Source organism: Canis lupus, chromosome 6, assembly GCF_011100685.1.
Source record: "Canis lupus familiaris isolate Mischka breed German Shepherd chromosome 6, alternate assembly UU_Cfam_GSD_1.0, whole genome shotgun sequence".
NCBI lineage: Eukaryota > Metazoa > Chordata > Mammalia > Carnivora > Canidae > Canis > Canis lupus.
The window spans coordinates 43184975-43200854 of NC_049227.1; the positions used below are offsets into that span (position 1 = coordinate 43184975).

Consider the following 15880-nt stretch of genomic DNA (forward strand, 5'->3'; position numbering starts at 1 on the left):
CAGGGGTCAATCCCAGGACCTTGGGATCATGACCTAATCTGAAGGCAGACGCTTAACTGGCTAAGCCACCCAGGTACCCCATGAGCAAATTTCTTATATGTTACCAGTAAGAGTTTCAATCTGAACTTTTGTACAAAACCCTAATTCATGTGTAATTTGTAGCATTGAGACTTCGGTTCACATGCTCACTTTATTGTACTTACACAGAAAGCCTGGTAAACTACTTTGAACTTGGGTGTATTCTTTTAGGATGGGAAGAACAAATGGTAAAACAAAACATTTTGTCATGTGCTTTTATGTGGCTATTTATTTTTTTAAAGATTTATTTATTTATATAAGAGAAAGAAAGTGGGCACATGTGGGGTGGGTGGGGAGAGGGAGAGGGAGAGAATCTTTAGGCAATTTCCCTGCTATGTGCTGAGCACAGGCCTGACTGGGTGCTCGATCCCACAACTCTGAGATCAGGACCTGAACAGAAATCAAGAGTCAGATGCTCAACCAACTGAGCCAAGCAGGCACCCCTGTGTGGCAATTTTAGATAAATAACTGTAAATTTAGTAGGAAAGAGCCTATTTAGTTACTGACCAAATTCTAAAAGAGATGCTAATACTGTACTTAATTTCTCTGAAATAGGATTTTTGTAAGTATTTTGGGGGCATGATACCTACCTAGACTCATTTTCATGAATCTCATGTTTTTCTTTTATCTTTCTAGCAAGTTCTTTTTTTTTTTTTTTTTAAGATTTTATTTATTTGTTCATGAGAGACACAAGAGAGAAAAACAGAGACACAGCCAGAGGGAGAAAATGGCTCCATGCAGGGAGTCCCATGTGGGACTCGATCCCGGGACTCCAGGATCATGCCCTGAGCCGAAGGCAGACGCTCAACCACTGAGCCACCCAGGCATCTCCCTTTCTAGCAAGTTCTACTAAATAGTTTCAAGATTCTCACTAGTAAGGTATTAACCTTATCCTAAAACAGCCATTCCAAATTATGCTGCTTCATGTGATTGATGTTTTATTAACATTTATTAACCTATAGTTTCCCCTTTTATGGATTTTAACGTATGTCAATGACTTCATTAAGGTAGGATAACTTTTTTGTGGCAAAACAAAATATTTTCAAATTTTTACTTTTGTTTTCAATATAACATCTTGGGTGCCTGGGTGGCAGTCAGTTAAGTGTATGCCTTTGGATCAGGTCGTGATCCCAGGGTCCTGGGATGGAGCTCCTAGTAGGCTCCTTGCTCAGCAGGGAGTCTGCTTCTCCCTCTTCCTTTGCTCCTCCCCTTGCTCCTGGGCGTCCCAATAAGTAAAATCTTAAAAAAAAAAAAAAAAAAAAAAAAAGAGAAGTGCTGGTAGACCCAGGTATTCCACCTACATAATCCTTAAGCCTATTTGAAAGAGAAGCAGCAGTGATGGTATTTTGTTTGTTCTCCCAGAGCCGGCAGTGCCCTGGCTCTAAAGCACACAGCTCTTTGGTGTGTGTATTTACGTGTATGTGTTCTAAGAAGGAGAATGGAACTTTTAAAATAAGTGCTCCTATACCTGCTGAACTTCCCCTGAACAGCTTGAGGCAAGATTTCCTAATTTAAGCTTGTGCTCAGATTCCTTTCCACTGTTTGGAGAAAACCAGAAATGTCTATTTCCCTTTTTAGAAATGAAATTTGAGAATCTTTATTAAAAGGGGTCCACCTTAGCCTATAGGCATTTAAGTCACAAGGTACCATGAATCATTTCCACAAGTTAGAACCTGCATTTTCAAATGATGCCTAACCTAGTTCCTGATCCAGAGTAGGCACTGGATATGTATTTGGTGAATGATTGAGGCAGTACCTTGGAATCTAAGGACAGTCCTTCAACTAAGAAAGCCTTGTCCTTTCTGAACAATTTGCTGCTTTGCAGCAACTAGAGTGAAAGACAAGAAGATCTAATCTTAACCAGTGTGGCTGAGTGTAGAAGGAAAGGTGATACTGTAGTCAAACAGCTATTAAGGTTGTAGTGTAAAACTTGATGTTACATTAGGAAGCGAATATATAGTCAATGCATTTATCACTGAACAAGTGATGAGACATACCAGATGTCTTGTATTTCAGTGTCTGGTTCCTTTCTATCCCCCATTCCCTTTTTCTGGAAATATAATGGTTACACATTTGCTTCTAACAGTTCTGATGACTACTTGTTGAAAATTTAGATCCACATAACACTATATCACAGGATATGGGGGGGGGGGATAAACATGAATTAGACCTCTTATCCCCTCTACCTTGTCAGAATAAGGTCACTTTTTCAAACTAAAAATTCCAGTTGATACACTGAAGTAGAGTCCAAAAAGAAGGGTTTAAGAATCATAATGGTTAAAATCTTGGCTCTCCTACAGATCAGCTGTTTGACCTTGGGCAAATTATTTTCCTTAATTTCTAAAATGGGAATAGTTAACAGGCATCTTAAGGGAGATTGTGAGGCTCAAGTGAGAACATAGGCAAAGCACTTCATGTTATGCTTAATATGAATGCCCAAACAAGTCTAGTAACAGATCAGGTTCTTCCTTTTGTGTAGTGCCCTGCCCTTAATAGGTGTCAAATGTTTGTCAGATTGTCCCTGATTAATAACCCTTTGTAGAGCTAGTTGAAAATTTAAATAAATAATGCTTGGTTCTTGCAACTGGTACTGTTTGAGAATTAAGATCAAGAAGTGGGGTACCTGGGTGGCTAAGTGGGTTAACTCGTTTGCCTTTGGCTCAGGCCTTGATCTCAGGGTCCTGAGATCCAGGCCCACATCTGGCTTCCTGCTCCACAGGGAGTCTGCTTCTCCCTCTGCCCCTTAACCCCTGCCACTTCTCTCTCTCTCTCTCTCTCTCTCTCTCTGTCTCTCTCTCAAATAAATAAATACAATCTTAAAGAATCAAGAAGCAGATTCTCAGATGGATTATACTGGCAAAAACTATACTGGCATTTCTGGAATATATCTGACCACTTTTTCAATTTAAACATTCTGTAAAATTTTGTCTTGTTTTTTTTTAATATCAAGACCCTGGATGACATTAACTTGTGTTTATATTTATTTGCCTGTCACTACTTAGTGAGAAAGTTCTGAATGAAGGCTTTCTTCTACGAGTTAATCAGGCCTAGGCAATCCAAATTGTGCATAAACTGTTTTCCCTGAATTTGTGAATTTTTTTAAAAGATTTTATGTATTTATGAGAGACATACACACAGAGAGAGGCAGAGACCCAGGCAGAGGGAGAAGCAGGCTGCATATAGGGAGCCTGATGTGGGTCCCAACCCGGGAATCCGGGATCACGCCTTGAGCCAAAGGCAGGTGCTCAACCGCTGAGCCACCCAGGCCTCCTGTAAATATTTTTCTTAGAACCGTTCCCTCACACAATCGCTTCTTTTATCTTAGGTTGGATTAAATCCTTCCTGTTCAGATATGTTTTTGATGTTTATTATCACCACTCTTTTCCCGAGTGAGCTTCGGGAGAGCTCACTCTTGGCGTTGGGCCTTTATGAGGACAAGGCTCTTACAGGTTTGTATCACTTTATTAGCTCTTCTACATGGTTATACCCACTGAAAGCTCAATTCAGCTCGGTGAAGCATCACGTAGATTTGCAGAATTACTACTGCACCAGTGGGGTAGGAAAGTGAGTTGTCAAGGAGCTTACACCAAGAAGGGTAATAAAAAAACAAACCTGCGAGTCCGGTTAAGTGTTAAGTAACCGAAAGTGCTCGAAGGCATGTCAGCATCCCAAAAGGAAAAATCAAGAATAGGGCAAATAAAGCTGCTGGAGTTTTCAGGGAGGAAGTGGGGCCTGCCAAAGCGGAGACAGAGGGGAAGGAGGCCCAAGTTATTCCATTAGCCTTTATTAATAAATTGTCGGTAGGAATATTGAGGACTCTAATGCGCTGACGACTCCTCGGCTCCGAGGCGGCGACAGCGCCCTCTGCGCTATTTCGGGACGCGAGGGCCCCGGCAGCGCCCCGGCCGCCGCCTCCCGGCCAATCGGCAGGCCGACCCCCGGGGCGCCGCGGGTCCTCGGAGGCAGGCTCGGCCGCCTGGGCCGCTCCCCGCCTCTCAAGCTTGCGCCCGCCCGGCAGGCTCGCCCTTCGGCTCAGGCACCTGGCTGGCCGCCCCTCGGCGGGGTCCTGAGGCGCCTCGGCGGAGCGCGGTGATTGGCTGCAGCTCGGGACTGAGCTCGGCTCGGCCGCTTGACAACCGCAGTCCGCCGGGCTGAGCCGAGCGGCCCTTCGGGAGGGGCGGGCGCGGAGCAGGCCGGGCCGACCGATGGAGTGACGCGCGGGCGGAGCGGGGAGCGCCGACGCCAGCCCGGGCCCAGACCTCCGCCCTCGCGCTCCAGCTGCAGCCCGGAGCCGGCCGTGCCGGGGCCCCGTCCGGGAGCCCTCAGGTGAGTGACTCCCGGAGGCGGAGGCGGGGTCGGCCGCGCCGCAGCTCGGGTTGCCATGGTCACCGGTCGCCACCTGTCACCACCTGGGCTCCGACTCCGGCCGCCCTCGGCCCGCAGGGCGGCGTGCGCGGCGGGGAGAAGGGTTTCGGGTAGGCTCGGGTGCCGCCTGCCTGGGGGCCGGGGTCGTGGGTGAGGCCCCGCCGCCGGAGGCGGCCCTGGAAGCTGCCGGCCCCTGTTCGGAGGCCGCCGCCCCTGGACCCCACCTTCCGGTCTCGGCCGGCCCGGCTCGGGGGCAGAGCGACGCCCCTCGCGCTGGCGCCGTCGGCGGGGGAGCGGGGGTGGGGCGGCGGGGGGCGGCGACCCGGGAGCGGGCGGCGGCGGGCGGCGGCGGCGGGGAGCGGCGGGCGGGCGCAGGCTGGGTGCCCTGTGGCCGCTGCCGAGCGGGAGGGGCTGGCGCTCCGAGCCTTCCGTGCTCGCCCCGCTGCCGGGCCGTGGGACCACCGAGGGGCGTCTGGGCACGCCTGGGCCGCGAGGAGGGGACGAAGCTGCGCGGCGGGCGCGGAGCCGAGCTCGCGTGGGGCAGCTCGGCGCGCCGGGCTTCGGCCTGATCTTACGTCAGTGGTCGTGCAGCAGCCGCTGGGGGTCCGGGCGGGGGTCGGGGCGGGGGCTGCCTGGGCTGGGGACCGGGCTCCGCTGGGGCGGGGGGCGCCTGCGTAGGAGACGCGGGAGCTGCGGAACTCCTAGGGCTCAGCGGGTCCCGCGCACTGGGGAGAAAGGTCGGGGTCAAGCCCTGCGGCGAGGCCTTGGGCTAAGGGGGCGAGGGCAGGAGTAGGCCGGGGCAGCTCTTGACCAGGGGCTGATGTTTTTCTTCTCTATGCCCAGACGTGCAGTCAGTAACCGCGCATGGTAGCTGAGCCGAGCGTTTTTGGCAACTTGGTTCTCTGCATAATGAAAGGAGAAGTCTTTGTTCCACCCAGATTCATAGGTTGTGATCTAACACTTATTTCCCTCCCTTTGTTGTAGACTTCATAGGATGCATCAAGAAGTTAATGGCACAGAAATTAACATGTAGGCTTTAAATATGCTACAAATCTTTTTTCACAGTAAATCCAAGTAGTTTTTTTTTTTTTTTTTTTTGTCTCCAGTATTGGCATGAGTTGCATTGAAATTTTACTAGAAAGGAGAAACGCCTAAGAGCCCATTTTCCTTTATATGGCATATTCTCGAGATTTCATTTAGGATGAAGATGTAATGAACAATTTTACCTTAGGTTTTAGAGGGTAGATTGCTTCCACACAGCAAAGAAAAATTATTATATAATAAGGGAAAAGAATAGCAATTAAGCCATTAATAGTATATTGTCTAGTAAAAAACCCAACACTCAAACTTAGATGTCATTATAAATACATAGTTTTTTTTTGTAAAAAGATTTTAACGTGTTTATCTCTCCCTCCTACTTCCTAATTCTTTTTTCTTTCTCTCTCTTAAGAGCCAGTATTAGGAAAATATCATAAAAGAAAAAGGGTATTATCCTAAGTTCCTAGTTATGTAATTGTGTTCAGCCTCTTTTTCTCTTTGTATTATTGAGTTTATCAGTTACTGAATGGACAGCATGTGATATGGTTGATATATACTACAGTTTAAGAAACACTTCAAAATACATATGAAAAGATGCATTTTTCCTTTGTAGATCAGTAAGCTGGAAATCAGATGGCCTGGATTTAAGTTTCATTTTGCTATTGATTACAATATACTTTGCTATTGAAGACTACTTATCCTACTGTTGAATCCAATATCTAGATCGGTAAAATGGGGATAATACCTATTATTTTAGTCTGGAATGGGCCCTTCCTTAGGTTGAACAAAATAATCTGTTTGAAAGCCCTTTGGAGAAAATTTAAGGCATCTGTTGATTACCTTTTAATAAAGTGGAACATTGGCAAAGATAATTAAAATCCTCTGCATGATCCATTTAGCATTTTGAGGTCCAGGACTTCTTTCTTACAATGACTTTACAGGGCTCACAGGAGCTATTAAAGTGCATCCTTACTCTTTGATGCAAGTTCTTTTATGACCATGGTGACATGGAAAAAGGGTGTTTCCTTCCATATGTGTGCAGTGATTGCTTTCCTGCTTTTAATAAGATGTTCTCAAATTTAGAAAATAAGGCGGTGGATACTCTGACTTGAGATTCATTTGGTATTAAGCAATCCTCAGGGAACCCTGGGTGGCTCAGCGGTTTAGCACCTGCCTTTCACCCAGGGTGTGATCCTGGAGTCCCGGGATCGAATCCCTCATCAGGCTCCCTGGATGGAGCCTGCTTCTCCCTCTACCTGTGTCTCTGCCTGCCTCTCTCTCTCTCTCTTTCTTTCTGTCTCCATGAATAAATAAATAAAATCTTAAAAAGAAATCCTCATTACGGATCATTGCTTCTTGAATAATCAATAAATCATTTAATCCCTTTTATCTATGCTTTTCTTTTTTTTTTAAATTTTTATTTATTTATGATAGCCACAGAGAGAGAGAGAGAGAGGAGGCAGAGACACAGGCAGAGGGAGAAGCAGGCTCCATGCACCGGGAGCCCGATGTGGGATTCGATCCCGGATCTCCAGGATCGCGCCCTGGGCCAAAGGCAGGCGCCAAACCACTGCGCCACCCAGGGATCCCTTATCTATGCTTTTCAAATAGTATTTGTTACAGATAAGCTGCAGTGTGCCTAGTGATAAATCTGTGGTCACCTAACATGGCACTCACTTAAGGAATGTTCATCAATTTCACTTGAAAAGTTGGATTAAAAAAATGCTGTTTTTACATTAAAGCACAAAATGATGACATGGAGAATGTAATCAGTAATTTCTAAGGTAAATTTCAAAAGCTTCAAAAAAAAAATTACATCCTTAAGGGCTCCTGAGGATGGTTCAATTGTTCTCTGCCCTTACAGAAAAAAATTTAAGAAGCATTGCCTTAGACTTACTCAGCTAATGAATGGCAAATCACTACATAGCACAGGAAATAAGTTGAATTCCAATTTCTGAAACTTTGACATTAGGTTCATTATCCCAAGTATCCCCTCTTGTTTTCTCCCCATGTAAATGTCAGAATGTTATAGTGGGAAAGTCAAAGGGTTTTAGTCCTATAGACCCTGTCGTCCCTTTCTTCTGCACTTTTTGGTGTATGACCTTAGACGAGTACCTAACATTTCTGAGAATTAGTGTAATCATCTGTGAAATGAAATTATGGAGTTGTAAGAATTTGTAAATACTATATAGGAACAGTATTTAAGAGCCTGGCATAGTAAATGCACAATAAATCTTAGTACCTTTTCCTTTACCATCTTTATATTAAGATATTAACAATCCCTCAGACCTATTCTTAGCAGAAAACCCCATTACTATTGTGAACTTCCATGGCATTTTATTTGTAATTCTTTCATGGTGCTTTTTATATTTTATGCATATTACCTTTATAAAGAAGACTTGAACCCAGGTCTTCAAACTCCAAATCCAGTGCTGGCTCATGCCTAAGGATACTTTTTTCCCCCCCATGTGGTATTCAGTATCCATTACACTGAATAGCCAAAGCTTATATATTTCAACTGATTTTTCTTCCTTTTTGTTTTGAGTTTATGTTTGTGTGAAAAATTATCCTTAAAAAACGCTACATACTCCCTTATAAACCTTTCTTTCCTGTTTCATATTTTTGTTCACCATAGTAACTCAGTCATTGTATCCCCAGGATGCAACATGGTGCTAGCACTGAGTATCACTCAGATATATATTTTTTCATTTTTATTTTTAAGGGGGGAGAGGGAGAGAGAGAATCTTAAGCAGGTTCCACGTTGGGCACTGAGCTCTGTCTTACAACCCTGAGACCATGACCTGAGCTGAAATCAAGTGTTGGATGCTTAACCAGCTGAGCCACCCAGGCACCCCAATACTCAAATAAATAAATAAATAAATAAATAAATAAATAAATAAATAAATAAATAAATAAATATTTTATTTATGATAGAGAGAGAGAGGCAGAGACACAGGCAGAGGGAGAAGCAGGCTCCATGCACCGGGAGCCCGACGTGGGACTCGATCCCGGGTCTCCAGGATCGCGCCCTGGGCCGAAGGCAGGCGCCAAACCGCTGCGCCAACCAGGGATCCCTCAAATATATTTTAAACAAATACGGACTTAAGCATTACCACAGTAGAAGTGTCTTCATATGGCATCTTCAACATACTTGATCTGATCAAGCTTCCCAGTATTTTAAAATTACACCGAAAGGGGCACCTGGGTGGCTCAGTGGTTGAGTGTCTGCCTCCGGCTCAGGTTGTGATTCCGGGGTCCTAGGATTGAGTCCTGCATCAGGCTCCCCCAAGGGAACCTCCTCCTCCCTCTGCCTATGTCTCTGCCTCTCTGTGTGTGTGTCTCATGAATAAATAAATAAAATCTTAAAAAAGTTACACCTTAAAAAAAATATATATATATATTTTTTAAAGATTTTTATTTATTCATGAGAAAGGGGGGGGTGTAGAGACACAGGCAGGTGGAGAAGCAGGCTCCATGCTGGGAGCCCAACGTGGGACTTGATCCCAAGTCTCCAGGATCAGGCCCTGGGCTGAAGGTGGCGCTAAACCGCTGAGCCACCTGGGCTGCCCTAAAATATATTTTAAAACAATATTTTTAAACTATTTCCTAAAATATATTTTAAAACAATATTTTTAAACTTTTTCCAACTTTTAAACTTTTATACTTTATCTACAGAGCAGTAGCTCTTCCATAGCATGGTATTAGCAGCCCTTTTGACATACTGGTTTTACCACGGATATGAACTCTTAAGGGGAGAAATATGAACTCTTAAGGGGAGAAACTCTTAAGGGGAGAAATATGAACTCTTAAGGGAGAAATATTTATTAAGCACTATTCAGATACTTGCCAGTCTGTCTGGACCTTTATCTTATTTTACAAACCAACACCCTATATTCTATAAATAGAATATATTTATATTCTATAAATAGAACAGTTCTATACAGAAAAAATATATAAACATTTATACTATTAGATACATTTGATACAGATAATGAATGAATTCTATGAAATAAACACATTTCTAAGGCTAAATTTCATGTTTTGTGACTTTTGTTGATGTATTGAAAAAGAAAATAGAATCTTATTTGAGAAAACTTGAAAAACTTCAGTATCCCTGAACTAAAATTGGAGTCCTAATACCCATTTTTTGTTTAACCTTTTTTTTTTTAAGATTTTATTTATTTATTCATGGAGACACAGGGAGGAGAGAGAGGCAGAGACCCAGCTGGAGGGAGAAGCAGGCTCCATGCAGGGAGTCCCCTGTGGGACTCAATCCCCAGTCTCCACTATCAGGTCCTGGGCTGAAGGGGTTCTTAACCGCTGAGCCACCCGGGCTGCCCTGGTGTAACCTTTTTAAAATCTAAGTTTGAAAGCCTGGAAATTGAATTGAGTTGATTTTCCTTCTAACTTCTAGATAATTTTTAGAAATGAAATTCTGGGAAGTACAAAAACAAGTATCTGAAAAACAGATGTTGATGTAAAGCAACTTTAGGTTTTTGGGTGTGTATATAGTGCCCCATATAGTATAGTGCCCCATCATGGGAAGTGTTAATTTCAGTATATACAGTAGCTGGACATGACCATACCTGGAGTATTGTGTTCTGTTTTGGATGTTTTAAGAGGGAGATTAACACATGTTCAGAGGAAAAGGACTAGAAGAGTAGGGGATCGGTAAGCTGTGTGAAGAAAGGTTGAAGCAAATAGGAATATAAACATGATTATTGTCAGATTCAAACATGTGAAAGTTTTAAACATAACAAACTTGTATCATTCTGATCCTGAAGACATAACTAGATGAAAGTTACAAGAAAGTAGATTTCAGTTCAGTATGAGGAAAGCAAAATTTTGGGGTGTCGGCGTGGCTCAGTTTAAGCATCCTACTCTTTTTTTTTTTTCTTTTTATAAGCATCCTACTCTTGATTTCAGCTCAGGTCATGATCTCTGGGTTGTGAAATGGAGCCCTGCATCAGACTGCACTGGTTGTGGGGCCTTCTTAAGATTCTCTTCCCCTCTGCCCTTCCCCACCTTAAAAAAAAAAAAGAAAAGCAAAATTTTTCTACTTGTGAAAAAATTATAGGAGTCGTCCTGTATTGTCTATTACTGAGTGATAAATGATAAGTTACGTTTTCCAAAACATAGTGGCTTAAAACAACAAATATTTATCTTACTGTTTCTGAGGGTCAGGAATCTGGGCATAGCCCTACTTAGTGCCTCTGATTGATTGATTGATTGATTTAAAAATATTTTATTTATTTATTCCTGAGAATACACAGAGGAGAGAGAGAGAGAGAGAGAGAGGCAGAGACACAGGCAGAGGGAGAAGCAGGCTCCACGCAGGGAGCCCGATGTGGGACTCCATCCCCAGACTCCAGGATCACGCCCTGGGCTGAAGGTGGCGCTAAACCGCTGAGCCACCCGGGCTGCCCAGCACCTCTGATTTAGTCTCTCTTAAGGTTGCAGTCAAGCTGCTGAGAGGGGCTGTGGTCTCACCTGAAGATACAAATCAGGGATAAACTTCCAAGCTCAATAACTTGGGCCTCTGTTACTGTGGGCTGTTGGACTGAGGGTTTCCATTCTTTACTTTGCCACTTGGATGTTTCCACTCTTTACTTTGCCACTTGGATGTTTCCACAAGGTTGTCTCATGGAATGACTGCTGTCTTCCCCCAGAGTGAGCAGTCTGAGAGAACAGGGCACATGGGTACACTCTCAATATCATCAAATCTTGGAAGTGACATCTCAACATTTTTGCTATGCTTTTGTGTAGAAGTGAGTCACTTAAGTCCAGCCCATATTTAAGGGCCAGTGAGTAAAAAAGGTTGTAAACACTAGTAGGCTCGGTGACCATCTTAGAGACTCCCTTCCACAGGTGCCTTGTGAGAGGGGTATAAAAATTTTCTGTCATTGGAGGCATTTATGTACAGATTGGCAGACCAACTGTTAAAGGTAAGTATTTGGATATTCTGTACTAAATAGTAGGAGAATGGACTAATGTACCTTCCAACTCAATTCTGTGATAAATATATACAAGCTAAGGATGGAAAACTTTAATAGGTAATTATATAGTATATATTGTACTTTTTTCAGTAGTTAATGTAAAATTTTGGCTTTTTCAGTACATTTTCAACTTTTTGTGACTCTTGATACAGTACATTTCCCTATATGTTTCCAAATGTTGACCTATTGACTTAAATCCGTTTTTTATGTAGTTCAATTTTTTTTAAGGATTTTATTTATTTATTCATGAGAGGCAGAGACACAGGGAGAAGGAGAAGCAGGCTCCTCTCGAGGAACCCGATGTGGGACTCCATCCCAGAATTTTCTGGGATCACACTCCGAGCCAAAGCTCAACCGCTGAGCCACCCAGGCGTCCCTATGTAGTTCAATTTTTGAAGTATACACAAATACCTTAAGTTCTGCTTTTTCTCTTTGAAAATAATAAAGTATGTGTGGGAATAAACAAGGACATGAAGGACATTTTTAATCTGTTTTACAAAGACTTTTTATCTTGGTTTTAGTGTGCTAGAAAACTATATTGGAGGTTTCATTATATAATAAAAGATGAAATTGTGTTCTTAGAACATTCTTTTTAGGGATGCCTGGGTGGCTCAGCAATTGAGCTTCTTCCTTTGGCTCAGGGCGTGATCCCATGGTCCTGGGATCGAGTTCTGCATCGGGCTCCCTGCATGGAGCCTGCTTCTTCCTCTGTCTCTCTCTCTCTCTGTCTTTCATGAATAAATAAATAAAATCTTTAAGAAAAAAAGAGACCATCCCTTTTACCATAAAGGTAAAACAGAAAAAAATAAGGAATATTGTATGAAATTATATGAATATTTTACTTTGACCTTAGTTGATAAAGCGCTAATTTGTGCTTAGAGTTTAGAATTAATTTTTGTTATAAATATTATAAATATTAAGATTATAAACTTTCTATATTTCTGATTTACATCTTTATAGGTTGAAACTCTGCTTAGTAAAAAAAAAAAGTTTTTTTTGAAATTTGAATTTTCACCATGAGCTGCTATGATGATTTAAGGAATAAAAATATTTAAAAATCCTTTAATTCTTTTTTTTTATAGTTTTATTTTATTTTTTTAAATTTTTATTTATTTATGATAGAGAGAGAGAGAGAGGCAGAGACATAGGCAGAGGGAGAAGCAGGCTCCATGCACTGGGAGCCCGACATGGGATTCGATCCCGGGTCTCCAGGATCGCGCCCTGTGCCAAAGGCAGGCACTAAACCACTGCACCACCCAGGGATTCCAAAAATCCTTTAATTCTTTGTTATGATTAACACCTAAGCTTTTGGCTGCAAGTCAGGAGACCTGGAGTTCTTAGCTCTATCTAATGTCACATAAAAATTGTATATCAGGTGGTGGCACTGTTGCTCATTAGTAAGTGGGAATCCCATTTTGAATTGTTTTAAAGAATGGACTCATTTTGGTCTGTCCATTTGGTCTTGAGATCAGTGACACAATCTGTGAGTTTTCTGCCTAGAAGCTGTTTGTTTTGAGACCAGAGAACACAGCAAAGGTCTGGTAGGTCTTAAAGAAATCACCTGAACCATGTTCTAAGCCAGTAAGCTGTAAGTGTATTATTTAAGAATAAAAAAATCTCTACACATTTTGTTTTTCAGTCTAAAATTCTTATTGCCTTAGGGGTGTCTGGGTGGCTCAGTCGGTTAAGCATCCAACTCTTGATCCAACTCTTGATTTTGGCTCTGGTCATCATCTCAGGGTTGTGAGATTGAGCCCTGCTGGGTGTGGAGCCTGCTTAAGATTCCCTTTCCCTCTTCCCCTCTCCTTCTGCCCTATCACCCCTGCTGCCCACTCTCGTGCACGGGCACGTGCTCACTTGCTCTCTCTCAAAATAAATAAAATTCTTATGCCTTAATACTTTTGCTTTTAGTTCTCTAAAAATTATGTTTAGGGATCCCTGGGTGGCGCAGCGGTTTGGCGCCTGCCTTTGGCCCAGGGCGTGATCCTAGAGACCCGGGATCGAATCCCATGTCGGGCTCCTGGCATGGAGCCTGCTTCTCCCTCGGCCTGTGTCTCTGCCTCTCTCTCTCTCTCTGTGTGACTATCATAAATAAATAAAAACTTATTAAAAAAATTATGTTTAGTAGTAAAGCATTTGTTACAACACTGTTAAATTTATCTAGGTTTATCTAGATTTCCCTATATTTGGTGTGGTTTTCATAGGTACTTTAAAAACTGAAGTCCATTTTATTTTATATTTATTTATTTTTAAAAGATTTTATTTATTTATTCATGAGAGACACAGAGAGAGATTGGCAGAGACACAGGCAGAGGGAGAAGCAGGTTCCATGTAGGGAGCCTGATGTGGGACTCGATCCCGGGTCTCCAGGATCACGCCCTGGGCCAAAGGCGGCGCTAAACCGCTGAGCCACCGGAGTTGCCCCCATTTTATTCTTTAAAGATTTTATTTATTTATTCATGAGAGACACAAGGCAGAACATAGGCAGAACATAGGCTTCTCCTTGGGAAGCCCAGTGTGGGGTGAGACTCGATCCCCAGACCTGGGATCATGCCCTGAGCTGAAGGCAGATGCTCAACTACTGAGCCACCCAGGCATTCCAACTGAAGTCCATTTTTATTTTATTTTATTTTATTTTATTTTATTTTATTTTATTTTATTTTATTTTATTTATTTTATTTTATTTTATTTTATTTTATTTTATTTATTTTATTTTTATTTATTTTATTTATTTTATTTTATTTATTATTTTATTTTATTATTTTATTTTATTTATTTTATTATTTTTTTATTTTATTATTTTATTTTATCTTATCTTATTTTAATTTTATTTTTTTAAGATTTATTTATTTATATATGATAGAGGCAGAGACACAGGCTGAGGGAGAAGCAGGCTCCATGCCGGGAGCCGATGCGGGACTCGATCCCGGGCCAAAGGCAGGTGCGAAACCACTGAGCCGCCCAGGAATCCCCCTGAAGTCCATTTTAAACTTGAAAATTAAACTCTGGAGTTCTTAGATCTCATTTTTTCTTCTTCTTCTTCTTCTTTTTTTTTTTTTTCTTTTCCTTCCTTCGGGTTCCCTTCCCTGCTGTCAGTTTCAATATTGCTTTTTTGATGACAGTATTCATTTAGATAACATAATTTTAAACTTAAGTGGGGCTTATTAAATGAGTTAAGAAGTGTCTTTTATTAGACCTGGAGAGATTTTTTTAAGTTAAAAGTAATATCTAATTTTATTTTAGTTTCTTACACAGTTGGGCTAATACTTTTTGTCTTTCTAGCTAAAAGTATATGTTTAGAAATCTGGTTAGACTTATTAATGCAGACTTCTGTTTACCTAACCTATTGGAAGTCTATTTACCTACCCTATTAACATTGTTTAATAGAAAAATAATGTGAAAGATCATAAAACTAGGGTCCTCTTGGAATAATTTTTAAAAATTATTTCAGTACTATGAAGCTTTTTCATTTTGGCATATTTAGGTGACTCTTTCCATTTTCTTTCCTTGTCTTTGTAAGATATCTTTACTCTTCACTTGCTTGGGAATTAGTGTGATAGAGCAGAAAGCTTTAGAATCTCAGACTATGTTTCTAATCTTGCTCTAGGATTATGACCTTTGACTACTGTATTTCTTTTCTTTTCTACACTTTCTCCTTTTCTCTTTCTCTCTCTTTGCTTGTTCTCTCTGTATCTGTATTTCTATCTCTCTGTCAGCCAGAAATTCTAATTTTCATTGCTACAAAGCTTAGGATATGAATTGGGGGAAGGGGAGACAATTTCTTGTCTGGCTACCAAGATAAGGCAGCCCAGATGTTTAAGGAAAAAATGAAGAGTTCAAGTTGCTCAAATGTTCAAGGAACTAATGAAAAATTGATCTAAAGATTAGCCATATATATGATTAATATAATAAAGATAAATTACATATATAAATTATGTAAAATTGCCTTCCCTTTGTTTTGCTACCCTGCTAAATAGATGTCCTCTGGTACTTGTTAACGATTTCCTGGTTGGTGTCCACATGGATGCTGATATCAGAATAAATGTCTTTACACACTGTTGAAAGAAGTATTTAGCTGCTTATGAAATACATGTTTAGTCTTAATGTAAATACTGGGTTAAATTTTTTTTTAGTTTATTTAAGTAATCTCTACACCCAGTGTAGATGTAGATGTAGGGCTTGAACTCGCAACCCTGAGATCAAGGGTTGCATGCTCTTCTGATTCAGGTGCCCCAGATAGTGGGTTAATTTCTTAAATTTACAAAGCCAAGTGTCTTCATCTGTAAAATGGGGATGAAACTGCCTATCCCATAAGATTGTTATAAGGATCAATTAAACAATATAAGTAAAGATCTTAGAATAGTACCCAATAGTTTTTGCATTGTAAACATAGCAGTTAATCC

At 41.6% G+C, this 15880-nt stretch overlaps 1 protein-coding gene across 4 annotated transcripts in view; it reads left to right on the top strand.

Annotated features, from left to right (window-relative positions):
- The first annotated feature begins 4252 nt into the window (after window positions 1-4252).
- The window catches only part of WDR47 (WD repeat domain 47), a 74635-nt gene continuing 63007 nt past the window's right edge, over window positions 4253-15880 (top strand). For 3 of the 4 annotated variants that reach the window (XM_038541109.1, XM_038541110.1, XM_038541108.1), the window contains exon 1: window positions 4253-4404. The gene's annotated coding sequence lies outside the window, so the exon portion shown is untranslated. The remainder of the gene's footprint in view (window positions 4405-15880) is intronic. The other variant, XM_038541111.1, reaches the window with a different exon arrangement.